General features: G+C 44.1%; 1 long non-coding RNA gene across 1 annotated transcript; it reads left to right on the top strand.

Annotated features, from left to right (window-relative positions):
• Positions 1–451: 451 nt before the first annotated feature.
• Positions 452–9,438, top strand: LOC131557180 (uncharacterized). The gene is made up of 3 exons (XR_009274700.1): positions 452–543; positions 2,152–2,491; positions 9,037–9,438. It is a non-coding gene; the product is annotated as an uncharacterized LOC131557180 (long non-coding RNA).
• The last annotated feature ends 8,255 nt before the right edge of the window (positions 9,439–17,693 follow it).

Genomic DNA, 17,693 nt, shown 5'->3' with positions numbered 1-17,693 from the left:
TCACAGGTACAATGGAACAGCCAACAGAGGGGTTGGGAAAAAAGGAGTCAGTCATCTTGGGGAAATTTCAATGGGAAAGCAAATGCCCCCAGCTCACCTGTGGGTGCAAGTCTTCATATGGTCCTGTGTGTGTGGACATTTGTTGCATAACAGATTGTTGCATCTTGAAGACAAACCTCATGAATGTTTGTAAGAGTTGCATGAGATTACATGTGCTCTAAGGAATAGAGCTGTCACACCCTTGACAAATTGTGGTCCTTAATCCTCTCATGTGGCAAGCAGCTGATAATTTTTCCTGGTGTGGTGGTTTGACCAGGAAGAAGTGGGAATTCTGGGATGTTGTGGTCAAACCAATGGGTGCTTGGATTTTGATATTGGCACCTGGTGTAGCCAGTGGGGTTTTGGACACACCTCCGAGAACACACAGGGGTTAAAAGCAGAGCTTCGGGCCGGGGAGGCTCTCTTGGGACTTCGAGAGACGGAGGTCGGATCTCCCTTCCCCCGTCCAGCCGCTGCTGCTGAGCTGAGAGGGGCAGCCATGTGGTAGGCCTGGGCCTGGACAGAGATGGGGGTGAGGAGGCCTTGGAGGATGGAAGGGTGGAGGAGCCCCAAGAGACATCGGGCAGCCTTTCCCCCCCCTTGGAGACAGACAGAGAGAGAGAGAGTGCAGCCTGTGTCGTTATCTTGAAACTCAGTAAACATGTGCTGGCAGCAGGCAGCCCGGCTGAGGAGATGGGGGGGGTGCAGCCAGGAGTCCAGCCGCCTGGAGGAGTTTTTAACCCTTTTTGGACAATGAAAACCTTACAGAACATTAACCCTTCGTAGACGAGTGATAAGAGTGGAGGAGGACGAAGGAAATGAACGAGTGATGGGGGTCTGGACCAGAGAGAGAGAGTGAGTGAGAGATGTTGAAAGAATGGAGAAGATGGAGTGGCATTTTATGCTGTACTCTTTTGTGTAGCCATGGACAGAGCCATGTTTCCGTGTGATACAGAGACTGAGTCCAGGGGGAGAAATGTCCCAGAGCCAAAGAAGATTCAGTGTGGGTACCCCTCGGCCCCAGGGGATATATAAAATATGGGGGGGATAGATGTCCCAAAGGTGAGAAGGTGAGATACTGTGCTTTTCTGGAACTGGACAAAGCATCCTTAAAAAAGACAACCCTGGAAGCAGCCCTGATTCTTGTTCGGTGGTGAGAGCACCGGAACAAGGACGGAAAAGGCCACCACGACACACGGAAGGACTCCCTCTCCTCTTGAGGAACTGAAAGTTTGAGCAATCTAAAGGGTGGTGTTGGACCCAGAACTGGTGATTTTGGAGGATGTATTGTATTGGGAATTTAGGGGGGAGGAGGGGGAGAGTGTTTTTTGTGAGGTTTTCATTTTCCTCGTGTTTTCTTTTTTTTTTCTTTTGTGTGTAGTTTAGTAATTGTTTGTGTGTAGTTTAGTTAATAAACTTTTTTTTATGTTTAAGTTGGAGCCTGCTTTGCTTATTCCTGGTCACATCTCACAGCAGACACTGGGGAGAAGGTGTACTCATGGGGGCTCTGGCTTTGCCAGGCCAAAACCATAACACCTGGTTACATCTTTAAGTCCCTTCTCTGAACAAAATGTTTTAAGATGCAGCAGGCTTTAATAAATATAAAGGATGTTTCCAACACAAGTATCTGAACGAACAATCAAACAAAATCCTTTATCTGTGAACCCCTAAGAAGTTGTTTTGTTGGCAGGAAGGAATTACGATGTTGTGGCATTAGAAAGAGAAGTATCCTTTGATGCTGGGATTTGGGATTTTCCTTTGCTATGGCTGAATGCATTCACATCCATTTAGTGCTCAGCTCAGCTGCCAAGATGTGGATGTGAGGGCTCAGGATTCATCCTGCCCCAGTGCTGAGACAATGAGCAGGTATAAATGGCACAGTGCACTCCAGGAGGTCGCAAAGCTGCTAAAACCCAGAAGCCTAACTGCCCCCTCATGCAGAAGGTTGGCTTCATCCAGGTAAACAAAAATATGTCATTGTCCAGTGGCCCCAAATGAGAAGAAGATTTGACTATTACATAGAAATAAGATGTCAAAGAACATGGAAGTTTTTGCTTAGTTTGATGGGTGAGCATTGGGGGATTTTTCATTGTTGTTGTTTGTTTCTTTCAGTGTGGTTTGAGTTTCCTGGCCTTTACAGCTCCATGGAAGAGGAAGGGATGGGAGCACTGCTTTTAAGGGGTTCTCCTTTTGTGATGAGTCCTGGCACATTTTAAGGGACGCTGCTTTTGGATTGATGAGAAGCTCAGTATGGCCTTTGCAGCCCAGAAATCAGCATGACCAGCAGGTCAAGGGAGCTGATTCTGTCCCTCTCTCTGCCTTTGTGAAACCCCACCTGAAACTCTGCATCCAGCTCCAGGGCCCACGGCATACAAAGGAGATGGACCTGCTGGAGTGAGTCCAGAGGAGGCTACAAAGCTGATCAGAGGGATGGAGCATCTCTACTATGAAGGTAGGCTGAGAGAGCTGAGGTTGTTCAGCCTGTAGAAGAGAAGAGTCCAGGGAAACATATAGCACCTTCCAGTACATAAAGAGGCCTACAAGAGAGTGGGAAGGGACTTTCTACAAGATATGTCATGATAAGACAAGAGAGAATGGCTTTAAACTGACAGAGAGGAGGTTTAGATGTAATATTAAGGAGAAATCCTTTACTGGAAGGTTGTTCAGGCACTGACACAGCTTGCCCAGAAAAGTTGTGGATGCCTCATCCCTGGAGGAGTTGAAACCAGGCTGGATGTGGTCTGAGCAATCCTGTCCAGTGGGTGGCATCTCTGCCTATGGCAGGGAATTTGATGACCTTTAAAGTCCTTTCCAAGCCAGACCATTCTATGATTTCCAGTTGGTTCACCCATCTGGAGCTGCTATCCAGTGAATGCCTGAAGGATGGGGATGGATCCATGGGAAGAGCTCATGCCCAGATGGGTGCTGGGGCTGTGCACCTCAGGGAGGCAGCCAGGTACTAATGGGTTAACCACACGTGAGATGCAAAGTGCATTTCCAACAGGGCCTGTAATTTTTCAAAAAAGTATAATTTATTCTAAGACTAATTTTGCTAGAAAACACAGTCCAAATCTCATTTACTCAGTGAGATTGCCTACCTAAAGATATCTCTGTTCTGCACCTCCATTCAATCATTAGTGACCAATGTAAAGCTAGCATGCTGGGTTTAAATCTTATCTGCTTGGAACAACTCTGGTATACTTACTGTTTTGAAATCAAATGTTGTTTGTGGCAAGCAGTACAGCACATTAACTTTCTCACCCTCCAGTGAGTCAGATCACCCCAATGTTAGGGCTTGGAGTCTTAATGGGGCAGAGCATTACAGCTCCATTTCCTCCACTACGCATTTGCAATTAAAATGGTAGTTGGAGTTTCACTTCACATGCCTACACCTCCACATGAGGGTTTTTCCACCCCACCTCCCTCCCTCCCTTGTGCCTTCAACCACACTTTTCCAGCAGGAGTCTTAAACACCAGAGCCCAGACTTGCAAAGGTTTTGACACCTCAGTCCATCACTGAAAGCCAGTGACATTTAAAAGGCTCCTGAAATGAGTGGGGGCTATTGTAAGCTGACAATATCTGCAAAAAGCATCTTTGTATAGATCTTCTAGTTAATTTTCTGTTGGTTAGCCTGTTTTGCCAAAGCAGAGAGAGTGGCTTTTGTATCAAATGCAGATCCAAGTATTTCTTTTCCCAGACCTGGACATCTGTGTTTCTCAGAAAGTGCCAGGGTAATATCACTGGGCACAGGTTCTTCCTCAAAGTTACAACAAGGTCTACCTCCACATTACTTGAGTGGGAGTTAGGATCTCACGTGGGCTGAGGTGAAGCTCCTTCACAAGGTTAGAGATGTTTCATTAAATACCCAACATTTTATTTCTCCAGAATCCCCACAAACTGTTCATGATGAAAATAGAAATAAAATACACATCTGTCACTCATGTCCCTTTCAGAGCAGTATTATTGTCTTTATCTCATATGTGATTGTACAGATGTGCCCTCCAGAGCCACAGCTTCCTCTGCACGAGGTCTCCACTATCACTCTCCTTTATTTTGGTACAAAAAGAGGGAATAAGCTGCCAGTTTATCTTCTACTCGTGTTAGCTAGATGGAATGAAAACATGCTTGGTATTCAAGATAGTGCAGCAGTAATGGCTCATATTTATTTCTCTGCTGCCAAGTGCAGTAGAGCAGCAGCTAAAGATAAGCCTGAAAGTAACAGAAACCCATTAAAAATTAGCACACGTACTGATTTGGGAGGATTTGGCAACTAAATACTTCCTCTGATCATTCTGACCAGTTTTCCCTTCCCAGGTGCACTGGGTTTGTCCAGGTGAGAAGGCAGGTTTTGCTGGCCCTGGGATGCCAGCAGCCAGGCTATTATGGGGATTCTCATCTTGCTCTGCTGACACCAGTGGAGTTCCCACAGCCCTGCTGAACCCCCAGCACTACCCACCAAAACATTAAATCTTGGGCTTCAATTCAGTTATTGCAAGGTAGAGCAGTTGGCATTGGAGACCACAAAGAGAGGCCATGGCAGCCTCCTGTGCTCCTTTTGCTCAGCTGTGCCCATTGCCCAGGAGCTAAGGGCACACACAGAGGTTGTGTTTCTACAAGCCTCTCATTTAAAACCCTTATAAAAGAAGGAAGCTGTAACCATACACAAAAAAGTTAGCAGTATCTCTCTGCTTGCACACATCAGTCTTAATTTACTTTAAATGTTGACACAAATCTATTCATCATTGCAAATGCAAACTATTTAGTTTTGTTCTCTTCTATTTCAACAGGATAGATCAGGAAAGGATTTTTATCTTATTTTGTACTCCACAGTGCTCTGCATGGTGGTCATAAAGAAAACATTACTGCCTTGAACTACTTCTAGTTTCCTTATTTTGTTTGTTCTAAGAGAAACTTATCTGACTCATTATGCTTGGGCTATCTGGAAGCAGTCTGCAGTGTGCTCACTGAGTGCTTTGACCTTTTCATATTCTGGAGTTGATTGGTTTGGCCATCCATCTTCTTCACTTGTTGAAACCCTCACTTAGCAAAGAAAGGCCAACAGCCAAGTCTGTGTGAAAAATGTGGTGCAAAAGGAATCAATTAAGAACAGGACATATTTCATTGTATTTCCCATAGATATTGATGATTATGTGAAATATGAAAAATTGGCTGAGGTGCCTAGGCTTCACAATTGCTGACAAATTATGAGGATATTACAAAACTTTGTTAAATCTTTTTGGGGAAAATAATAATCTTATGTGATCCCATCACCCCTGTACAAAGCAGTTAATATTCCTGTTTCTCATAATGATCTAACTTCTACTGTTGGTCTCTACACTTTATAACTATCTTGCCAATTCCTTTAATTTAACACAGCTAAAACCAAAGTCCATAGTTTCTTTGTCTCTTACCTATAATTTTTACTCCTCTAACCCATTTTTTCCCCCCGGGAACATGAATAGGGAAAAAAGGTAGAGATAAACTGTTGTGATTCTAGTGCTAGAGTTCTATTGTCAGTACATTGCAAAGGTTCCACATTGCTAGAGTTTCGTACCTCCTTGATGTTCCTTGCAGGCATCTCCTCCAGGCACTGGCTCTGCCTTGTCCTCACAGCAGCCACTGGCTCCAGTTCCCCTCAGCCAACCAATCCACTCTTTTATAACACTCTGCTTATTGGCTACAGCTGTGGCCTGTTAAAATCCAGCCTGCTCCTAATCCTTTATAATTGGCTCAGCTGGAACTCTTTAGGAGGTAAGATTACTTTCTATACCACCTTCATTTACCCATACTGTATCCCCCCACAATACACAAGCTGATACAGAGTTAGGAATTTGATCACAGCCATCAGGTGAGGTTCTCCAGAGCCTGCCCACTCTGCTGTGCCATGTACCTGTTCAGATCTCCCACATTTCCAGCTCCAAACTCCTAAACAAATGCAGGGGGCAGTGCTATGTTTATTTTAACACTAACTTTGCTAGTGCTAGGAGTGGCTACCAAAGCACATGTGGGAATGAAGATATGCCTTTTCAAACAAGGACACTGAACATGGGGCTAAAGAGAAAATAAAGCTTCCATTCACTCAGTGATCCTTGGATCCACAACTTCTCCACTGCGGTGTGACACAGATGCGTAGAGAATGTCCTTTGGGCATAGCCTGATGGCCAGGCACCCTCCTGAGCAGTAAGAAGTGTAGACTTGAACTCTCTCATGCTCACCTGCATATGAAACTCCCCTGGACAAATGCTATTTAAAAAAGGAGCCAAGTCCGTGGATGTGAAGGGATGCATCTATTCTAGAAATATTTTACAAGGAGAGTCCTTCAAAAGTAAAGGAAGTGCAGAGAACACCAACCACTCAAAACTCTCAAAAATATGTTTATGAAAGGCCAAACTCTATTGGCCTTGAGCATTTGTGAAAAAAACTCACTGTAAAATAAATTGAAACAACAAAAAAGTGAATTTTTAAGTGTGCATGCAAAACAATTTATGCTGAAATGTTGGCAGACCTGTCCAGACAGAAATGCAGCATTTAGATGAGTCTCAGCACAGTTACCCAGTCTCAAAACTCATGATTAAATTCTAACACTTAGTCACTACAGGAAAAAAATTGGAGAAGAAAAGGGTGCATACTTCCAAGAAGGACAGGAATTGTACTTAATTAATGAACTGTGTAATCAGAAAGACAAAAGCATTTAAAAAATTACGCATTTACTTTATCTATTGAGAGTGGTTTGTATGAATGGCAAAACTGAAAAAAAATCTCCTCCTTGAAGAGGGACAGCTTTTCTACATAATTCAGAAAATGTCCTGCCTTCCAACCCTTCCAATGTGTCCCTTGATCCATGAGTCTCCCAGGCAGAAAGGGCAGCTGCCAAGTGCAGCTCAGGGCTCCTGCCATGAGACAGAGCTTAGAGCTATCTTCAGAACCCAGCAAATATCAGCCTTGCACACGAGGCACCATATGGCTCTCCCTGACTGCACATACAGCTGGCTTGGGTTGGAAGAAAGCATTATCTGACACCCTCCTGCAAATGATTCAAGGGTTACTCCAGGATAAAATGGCAATTGCTCAAGAAAACCGAGCACTACATATGGATGTGCATGTATATTCATTTCTGCTGTTCCTTCTCTGGCTGCCTGGTAGACGATCCTCCTGGCTGCTAAACTGCTATCAGAGGGTGGCATTTCTTTTTTTAAATACTCTTTAATTTAATGGAAAGCAGGTTCTTTTAATTTTTAATCGACACCTTCCTCCAAAGCTTCGAAAAAACTAATGCAGGAAGGTTGAGGGTTCATTAATTACAGATGGCCCCATTGTACAGAATGGCCTCATTGTACAGCAGTGGAGAAGGATGCAGCCTGTGCTACCAGCAGATACTTAACTAAAAGGATTCAGCATTAAAAATCATTTATGTTTAGCCTCTTTGGAAGGTCTGGAAAGATCCATGCCATTAAACTTCTGTTCATAAAATTTTATTGTCTACAGATACCTTTCCAAGTGAGTAGACTGCTGGCTCTACACATTTCCTGACTTATACAAGTTCTCTGACACTAATGGTAACAAAATATAGCCAGTAACTTTCTGTAATGAAACTTCTGATTCAGAACAAACAAATCACTGCTGTCACAATTAACTTGACTACTTAAAGCTGTTGAGGTAGCATAGCAGCAGTGACCAGAATGAGCAATTTATCTTAAAAAGCCAGAACATTTATTTTTGGTTAGCAGAAAAATCTGTCTATCATGCATTCAGAGATGTAGAAGAAAGACCAGAAATTTAAGTTAGCAACTTCAACAGGCACAGCTAAAGGTTTTAATGCCTATCTTAAATCCTCAGGCTGTGCTGCCATGGTGGAGATTTACTGCTACCTCCCTGCAATTGAGTGTTGTTACTAACAGGAGATTGGGGATCAGCTCATGGTGAGCCAAGCATGTATGGTTTCAAACACACAGGCAATGGGGAACCTGACATCTCTGGGTACAATCCAAAAGACAGACTGACCTTCTCTGGCAGATCCCTGCTGCCAAGAACAGGGTGTCTGCCCCTCAGCACCCTGTCCTGCTCAGCTCTGTGCTCCTGCTGCTGGTCCTCCCACTCGCTGGACACCTCGCTGGTGGGAGCCCATTAACCTGGCACTCCCAGCACGAAGTTAGATATTTTGCCTGCCTAATTAGCAAGCTGAAAGAGTCACTGGAGGACTCAGAGTGCATCAGAGGTGGTGAATGGGCTGTGACAGAGCAGGGATGGAGTGATGGAGTGATCCCTGCAGCAGGATGCTGTAGGGGTGGGCCCACCCATATCAGGCAGCAGGCTAGACCTGGGTGGATGAATATGTTGCCACCCTCTGGCATCACCACCCTCTTCTCTGCAGGCTGAGAAACTAACAGTGGCCTGTCTATGCTGGGTTGTACAAGATATTGCAGTTCATGTTTCAGTCCAGTTCAGGTCCAATTTTCAGGAATGTTGCTGGAGACAGTGATACTGCAACCACTTGCTGAGACAGGGAGAGCACAAACTTCCCTGGGTAATGGGGCTTGATTTAGGTTTGAAGGATATATTTCATTGAATTAAAGAAACAGAGACTAGAATCTACCAGGCTCCATTCTAGGCTTTTATTGGAGTGCCTCAAGCAGAAGATACATCAATCTTAGAGCCACCTCCCATGGCTCTGTGGCTCAGCATCCCTCTCAGTGGGAGAGATGGAGGCTGCCCAGCCTGGCTGCTGGAGCACTGAACTGGGAGAAAAGTCTTGGAAACTCTGCTCCTTCCTACCCCACTGCTCTCACAGCAAAGCTTGGTGCTTGGGTAAAGCAAGGCATGGTTGCACATGGAGGTAAGGTGCTGAAGCAGCAGTGAGGGGCAGCCCAAAACTGGCTGGTGGAGTGATGTATCTCCAGCCAGAGTCCCAACAATCCATGGGTGTGGTCAAATGGTTTTTATGGAAAAAGGAGCAAAGGGGAGCAGAGGAGTGCTAACGCTTTCCTTGCTGCTGCCAGGAACAAGAGGCTCTGCAGATTCACTGCCCAGGAAGGGACACTGCCAGAGGCTGGGACCTCCCCCTCTGTCCCTACCCAGCCCCCAGCTCAGCCCTCACCACTTGGAAATGAAGGTACAAATGTAATATGAAGAGCAGCAAGGAATTTGGAAAATCATGGAACGCAGCAGAAGTTGGAGTGGTAGCAAGGCCAGAAAGCTGCAAAGGCCATCACAGCCATGCCCTGTTCCCATCTAAGGCTGGGAGCTGTTAAACTACCTCACTCCAGCAAAGAGAAGAACACGCATCATTAGATTAAAAACTCGTCTGCGCTTGGATATGGAAGTCTAAAAGGAAAAACCCAGTCTTATGTACCCTTATTTTTTTATCCTTATGTGTCTGTGTTTCCTAACCCATTGCTAATTCAGACCATCTATAGTGAATAAACAGATCAGTATTCTGGAATGTGTTTTTAATTACAGCCTTGTTTCTTTCTAATGATGAAAAATGAGGATATCCTTTCTGTGTCCCAGGTGACCTGTTTTCTAAAGGGTTTCTATTTTAAATGTTTCCAAATATCTTTTTTCTCTTGTTCCAAAATGTCCTCATTCTCCACCTCTGATATTTTCTGGACATGATTTTCTGGACATGATTTTAACTCCAGAGCAATTAATTTTGCTGTGAATACATTATCCCCACAGATATGAAAGAAACCTCCAATTTCCGCAGTACTGTTTTCCAAAGTTTCTTGAAGTTTCCTAAGTGACTCCAGCCAAACAACCCAGGAGTATTAGAGCTGCAAAGCAAAAGAATTACATCATTAGGAATTGCTAAGAAATCATGGGCTTGATCTCTTTTTGCACTAATGTGTCTTTGTGCCTCTTTGTGGCATTTAAAAGGGCTCATTAAGGGTTGCTCTGCTAGCACAGAAGGACCTGCATGGACTCACACATAACAGGCTCATCTTTGAGAGACACAATTCCTTTGGCTCCCAAATGGCCCCAGTGCAGAGAGAGCAACTGTGGCTTTAATGATCATTCTTTGATGCCCTCTCTGCCGCTAAAAGCCTGTCCTTCCAGTGAGAATGGAACACCTGAAAACTGGAACCACTTCTATAGGGCATTTTTGTTATTTTTAGCAGATCTTATAAACAGCAACCCCCACCTGGATAGGATGTTACCCTGCCCATGTCAAGGTGCTGGTGAAGCCAGCAGGGAGAATCCCACTGGCATCAGGGACAGTGAGCAGGGAGGGAGGGAGGAGGGCACCCCACTGTGCCCAGGTGTGCACTTCCCTGGACTTGCTCAGCCATCCAGACCTGGCACCACAGCAAGTGGCACCAGGGCCAGAGGCCATCATGCTGCTCCCATCCCCAGGTCCCCTCCTGGTGCCAGTTCAGTGCAAGGAGAAGCAGTAACTTTAAGATGGGTTGAGATATCAAATGGGTTTGAACAGCACTTGAAAGAAAAGAGGTAATTTCTTTTCCCACAAGTTCTTGGTTAAAATTACTATTTTTTTTCCCCTCCAACATAGCACAAGACCTCAGTGCACCAAGGAACTCTATACTCATTCCATAGAAAGGGAGCATGGCTTCAGCATTCCACTTGTATGCCACCACATACACAAAGAGCTAATTCTCTTTCTGCCCACTTCCCTCTATTTTCTACATAAGCTAAACTACTCTTTCCACCTCTGTGCTAGAATTTGTGTGTGTATGGTTTTTACTCACAAACAAAGAATCTGCTATTTTCAAACATTGTTGTTTGACACCTTTCAGTATGGGGTTAAAAAGTCTAGATAATGGTTTTTCAGCTCATGGATTGTTTTGATTTATCTGCCAATTGAGAGAAAAATTTGGCTAAGCTGCTTCCAAATACTTCATTTGCTTTTCTCTTTTCTTTCTTTTTTTTTTTTTTTTTTTTAAAGCAAAAGCAAAATTAAAAATGGAGGAGAATGGAAGAGCTGCTTTGAGTTGGAGAGAAATATTAATTTTTGAATACTGATATTGAAAGCAATGAAACAAAAAAAAGTGACTGTCATGAAGTGTGGGAGACAACTCGTTCCTCTGCTTCAGAATATCTGAATTTGTCCCTCCCTCCAGGAAAATATCCTGATGTTCAGCTGTGATAATATTCTTGGGTGGATCCTCTGAGTCTTGCTGACATAAGCTCAGCTTTACAGACTAGGTAACGAGATTATTTTATCATTGAGAGGGTGAGGACACTCCCCAGTGAGGGGGGAGGCTCCAGATCCCAGTCGCCCCATAATTGAAAGAAAATCTCTGTATGAGTTCACAAATTCACATCTGCTGCTTCTAAATTATTTTATTTAAAGAGTAAGTTATTTGTTTTCCTTCCTCCTCCTCAAAGAAAAGGCATAGGAAATAGAATAGTCCTCTTAGCTGTTCTCCAGAAAATCAGTCTCTTGGTTTATTTGCAACTTTTAAACTTTTAGGAAGAGAGGAAAAAAAAAGGGTGATGTCAAAGCAACACTTGCTATGTTCACAGTTGGATTGCATGGTGAGAAATGATCGAATCGCTGCTCCCAAGTCCCTCATTGAGGGCAGTGTCTGCTGCTGAGCAACGGGGGAAAAATCCCTCTGGAGAAGGGAAAGGAAGGGAAGGGAAGGGAAGGGAAGGGAAGGGAAGGGAAGGGAAGGGAAGGGAAGGGAAGGGAAGGGAAGGGAAGGGAAGGGAAGGGAAGGGAAGGGAAGGGAAGGGAAGGGAAGGGAAGGGAAGGGAAGGGAAGGGAAGGGAAGGGAAGGGAAGGGAAGGGAAGGGAAGGGAAGGGAAGGGAAGGGAAGGGCTGCTGCGCTCAGGCAGGGCAGTGCGGGGATGTGAAGATGAGGAGGATGCAGGGACGTGAGCAGGTGATGGCCTCCTTCCTGACGTGGAAAATCCTCACAGCGCCACTGCTCCACAGACACATCAGCCCTGTGTGCCTGAGGTTGAGTCTGGTTCCCTCTGCAGCCTCACTCCCCACATCAGCCATCCAACCAACTTTTCCTAGGAATGAATCAAACCCAACCCCATTAGAAAACAAAATAAAGAAAGAAAGAAACGAAACCAGCGGAAAACTGGTTGCGCTCGTTGCAGCCCGTGTGTTGTTGCCCCGGAGGAGCCGGGTTTAGGAACGTGCTCCGTCCTTAGGGATGCTGAGCTGCGGGCACAGCGCGGGGCCGGGGGGCTCTGCCCGGACACACAGAAACCTTTACCAAGGGCTGAGGTGTAAAATCCTCCCGCATTCCCTTGCAGGGAAATCACAGGAACATTTTTTCTCCAGGACAAGTCAAAGGACATTCCATGCCCGGAGGCGAGAGCTGCCCAGCCCCAGAGAGCCCGAGGTTCTCTCGTTTTCTGCCTCTTGTTGCCCTCTGGTGGCACTTGTGAAAATGCCATCGTGGCTCTCTGTCCCTGGGACCGCCGGCCAGCCCCCATCGCCTCCGTTCTTGGTGTTCCTCTTTCGCAGTTTGCCTCCAGTGTGTTTCACTGCCAGCTTGAGCAGCCTCAGGCTGGTGATGCTAAACAATAATTGCTTGGTTACCAAGCTCTGCTAAAAGCTCCTCCTTCATCAGCAGGGATTTTGGTACTGTTGTTTCACCCACCTAACCTGCTCAAGGTGACCCTTCTGCAAAGGCACTGAATTACATCAGGTCAGACACAATGTGCCTTTCTTGGTTTAACACATCCCTTAGGGCACTCTGAGCAGCATGTTACAGAGGGCTGCCTTCAGTATTCACCCCAATATTCAAATCATTTGTTTCTGTCTAAGAAAGATTTGGAGGGTTTTTTTCTGGACGGAGCTGGTCTGCCCTAAAACAAGCTTAGCATTACAGTTTCTCAGAATAACTTCTGTGCATTTGGAAGGACCAAAACTCCAAGCCAACTCCACCAAAAAAAGAGGCAAGCAGCTTTTATTAGGGGTATAACTTAAAGCTTAGAGATCTTTCATATAAAATAAAAGAATGAACCCTCCTCACCTACAATTAATCAAATTTTGGAAAACATCAAATTTTTTAGTAAACTTGAGTGAATATGGGAAATATCTCTCCAAAACCAGACTGTCCACACAGGTGGTAGGAGGGTTTGCTGTGGGGGGGAAGGATGCAGGGTGTCAGGGTAAGGCTGCAGACCCACTGTGTGGGAAGGCAATGGCTGGCTGTGAAGGAGAAGACCCAGATCCTTCCCTCCATGGCAAAAGGAGTCTGAGCTCTTAGATCTCCTGTTCCAAAAGGGATCTTGGCTGTCAAATATTTCTCTCACCAGTTGTGCCCATGTCTTGGCCAGCTGAACTCTGAGTGCAGTGCTGCCTTCACTCCGTCTGTGCATGTCGTGCCCTTGCTGGAGAGGCTGCAGAGCCCACAGCAAGTGATTTTGGTGGGCTGTGATTCTACAGCAGAGGAAACGTCAATTCTAACTGCACTGAAGATCATGAAAAGCAATGACTCCAGTAAACCAGTTGGCATGGGGTCCTTTGTTTTCTGCAGTTGGCAGCCAAACCACCTTGATGCACCAACACAATCTTCCACTTTCACGGCTGAGTAGCAGACCTGGTCTGTAAATAACACAAGATAAGATAACATAAAAATGATGATTTACGTCTGGATTTCCACTCTGAACCATTGAACCCAGCTGTTCCCAAAATCAGAGAAGCTCTTTCACAGAGGTTTAAAAAGAATTGTTGCAGCCTCTAAATGAGAATCCAGACCTAGCAACAAACTGAGAAAGAAACCAACAACCCCAAAAGAAATGTAGAGCTCTGATCTGAACCCTGCTTTATGCCAGGACAAAAGTGAGATGAGCAAAGCAAACTGGCATTTCAGAGTCTGCTGCTGTTGGCAATATCCTCTACACTTACAGGCCTTGGGGAGTGCCTCAGGTCAGAGTGAGGAAAGAACATTAATGTGCCCTTCTGGTGGGAAGCCTGCAGCCCCTGGGGCAGTGCAAAGGAGAAAGAAAGGACCAGGGAGCTCACAAATGCCTGCCAGGATCAAGAGGCATCAGCTGGGCTGGGAGAAGGAAGCAAGTCAAAATTGTAGAGGAAGGAAAAGAGACATCTTAAAAAGGATTTAATGTGCAGGGAAGGCAGCAGAGCTAAACCCAGGCACTGAACCTTCTCATGCAGTAAGAAACAGGAAAGTACATCCATCCACAGTCCTTAATATTGCAAACTAGTCTGGTAAATAAATTCCTCATTATGGAAATGGATATGACAACAGAATGAGCTTTGACTAAGAAAAAAGACAAAGAGCAGGTCTAGCAACACTGCTGAGGATGGTTCTGAGCATGCCTTGGATGCTGGCTGTATCATGGTGCCTTGAATGGGGGTAAAAGGACAAGATCTTTGTCTTTTGGGCATCTGCCTAGGAATTTGATTGTGGTTTTATCTGGAGATTCACAGGGCCAGATTTGAAGTGTGGAACTCGGAAATTTTATACAGCATCATCTAGATGATGCCGTTTTTATAAAAGAGGTAAGAAGAAAGCCAGGGTCATATGTGTGTGGTTTTTGTTTTGTTGTTTGGTTTCTTTGCTTTGTTTATTTTGTGTTTGGGGGGTTGTTTGTTTATTTGTGTTTCAAAACCCTTGAATTCAAAGGAATTCATTCCTCTCTCATTTTGTTAAAATCTCCTTTTTTTTTCTTTTTTTTCCTGCAGGGATCTGAGATGCTTATCTCCTGTGATATTTCCAATACCAGCTGCATGACACACCTCTGTCCTGCTGCTAAGGCAGCAACTATAATTTGGCTTGTTGTTTCACTCCAAGAATGGTCCTAACATTTCACATTTATTTTAAAATGTTTCACTTTGAGCTTTTGACTGTTTCACTATTTCTTTTTGGATCTACAATTGTGGGAATCCAGTACCTTTTCAATCACCTGCCAGAACTTGAAAATCTCCTGAGCGGGATCAAATACACATTTTACTTCAGCAATATCAAGCTCCCAGAACTCTGTTGCAGTTTCTTCTTACAAAAAATTTGAATTATTAACATAATATAGAAAATTCAATAGTTAACTTTTTTTGGAAGTGGAATTTCAGCTATTATAGCTAATTACTGGAAAAAAGCACAACAATTTGACCTCAGGACACATAATTTAAAAATTAAATCGTTAAATGCAGAACAAGAATGTTATCTGCCTTTTGGGATGAAAGTAGTAAGACAGAAAAAACAACGTGATTGTCAGTTTACTGACCATTTGCAATAACTGAAATGCCATTTTTAAACTAAAAAATGCTAGTGTAGTAAAGCAGCACTTTCTTCACATTATAAATGGAGTGAATTTGGGGCTGCTGAGGTTTTTTCCATACAGACCTAGCTCATGGGCAGGCACAAGGAGTGGGGACACAAAGGCTTGGGGAGGGAAGCTGGGATTGGGCTGCAGAGGAAGGAGACAGGAAACAGATGCAGAAGAGACTTGTTTCCACTGGTGTGCAGGATTAAAGCAGCCACAGTCAGGCTGGGGAGCTGGGTGCTGCTGTGCCCATCACAGTACCCAAGCACTTTGGCCATTCATCTGTTTTTCCTCAGGACATCTCCTGTGGGAGCACAGTGCTGCTATCCTCTACTCCATTATGTTACAAATGAGCAACAGAGGGAAGAAGTTCCACCTGCAGGGTCAGTCTGCTCCCCATCACTCCTCCCATGGCCCCTTCACTGCTGGGCTGCTGGGGAAGGGCTGGTGTGATGTCCTACCACCCCTGGGAAGAGAGCAGGGAAGTGAGGGGGGCTGAGCGCATGACCTGATGGGCTTAGCAGTCATCTAACAGCCTGGAGCATCCAGGGAACAGTTTGGGACAGCAGGACAACAATTCTCCCTGGGTTGAGCCACCCTGCACTGCTGAGGGGTCTCCAGGATCACCATATGGGTGACACAACTCTCACAGCTCTCAGCCTGCACTGTAATTATGTTCAGATCTATACCAGTTTCTTTCTTTCTTTGTTTTGGTCTGTTGATGGGGTTTTCTGAAGCTCCAAAAAAGTATGATATTTTTCTGAGACAATGATGAAAAATGTAGCATTTGTGAGCATGTAACTATTTTAGCACTTAGCTTAAAATAGTGGTGGAATTAATGACCACATATAAAAGCCATTCAGTTAAAACCTATAAAGAAGTACACTCCAAATACATCCTCTATAGATCCTTGAAGGGTTTTTTATTAATGTTGTGAAAGCAGTGTTCCAATACCCTTAATTTTTGCAACTGACAGGCTATTTTATGTTCAAAATAAATAAATCAAAACTAGAGAAGTGTTGTGTAGAGGTGAAAGCTCAGGTTTTACAGCAACAGCCTGAGGTGTGTGGCATGATTGCAGACACCCTGCATCTGCAGAGCTAAACACAGCTCAGAGCTGCGGAAAATTTGAGGATGTTGTTTTTATTTTGAATAATTCTTTTGTTTAGCCTTTGAAGTGAATGTTACTCCAGAAAAAGGCAGGCATTTATCAAAGGAGTTGTCTGATTTTCAGCACGAGATGTGCAGACCTGTGCTGTACATTTCATTTCTGTATCGAGGGTTTATAGTAGCTGCTTTGGTAGGACATGCCTGGAATATATGATCAAACCCCTTGCAGATTCAATTTAAAAGTGTTTTGCAGCATTCTTTTGTCTCTCTCACTCATCTGGTCATTTGGAAAGCTTTCATTTGCACATTTACAAGTAATATAAGTTTTTTTTTATTTTCTGTGATCTCCCCAAACTAGATCTGATTGTTGCTACTTACATTTGATTTAGGCTATGATTATAACAAGAGCACTTCCAAACATGCAAAATTCATGAATTCAACTATTCCCAACTCCAAATGATAAAATGTTAAATACAATATATGTGAGTCTTCATTTTCTTCTAGCTTTTGAATATTTCAGATGAAATCAGCCCATATTTTCAAGCTTTTCTTTATAGCCAAGAGTGCTAAAGGCTTTCTATCCTCCAGGCCGATTTGTTCTCAGTTTTTCAAGCACAAATGCACACAGTAAAGAATAGGCCACTCAAAAAGTTGCCAAAAATCTTTGTGAACTGACTGCAGTCTCCAAGTAGTGCAGGAAAATAACACTATAAAAACTGTTGCTAAATAACAGCAGATTAGAAGCTGTGCAAAAATATTCACATCACAAAGCCAAACACACTAAACTCACTGTTTGGGCAGAGAAATTTTTGGCATCATTACTGAAAAGCACCAAAAAAAAGAAAGAGAGAAAAAGGAAACTAATTTCCCTATTGGATCCTTTCCTGCTTGTTGGAAAATCATATGAGGATGTGCTTTGCAGGTGTAGCAGCTAAAGCTTTGGTAAATTAAACAAACTGTTGGCTTGAAGGAAATTCATTCTGCAAAAACAGGAACTGCAGTGGTTTCTGTTTCTGTCTCACAAACCCAAAATGGGAGCACAAAAAAATGTTGTCTCAGAAATCCAAAATGGGAGTACAATGTGTTCTCACATGAAAGCCTGGAAATGCTGCATCCCTCTGAAAGATGTGAGTGCAGTGTAAGGCTGGGGTATGGAACAAGGACAGGGACACACACACACACATGAAATACCCCAATTTATTTTTTGCTGCTCCAAGCTGGCTTTTAATTCAAACATAATTTATGGGGACTGAGGATAAGGTTTAAAACTGACAGGCTGTTGAATCCTGAGACATTTCTACCCACTCTGTTTCCACTGCATAAATCAAAGCCTGCC

This window comes from Ammospiza caudacuta, chromosome 4 (genome assembly GCF_027887145.1).
Source record: "Ammospiza caudacuta isolate bAmmCau1 chromosome 4, bAmmCau1.pri, whole genome shotgun sequence".
In the NCBI taxonomy this organism is placed as follows: domain Eukaryota; kingdom Metazoa; phylum Chordata; class Aves; order Passeriformes; family Passerellidae; genus Ammospiza; species Ammospiza caudacuta.
Note: the sequence above shows the minus strand (reverse complement) of the source record. Positions and strands in the feature narration are given on the sequence as shown.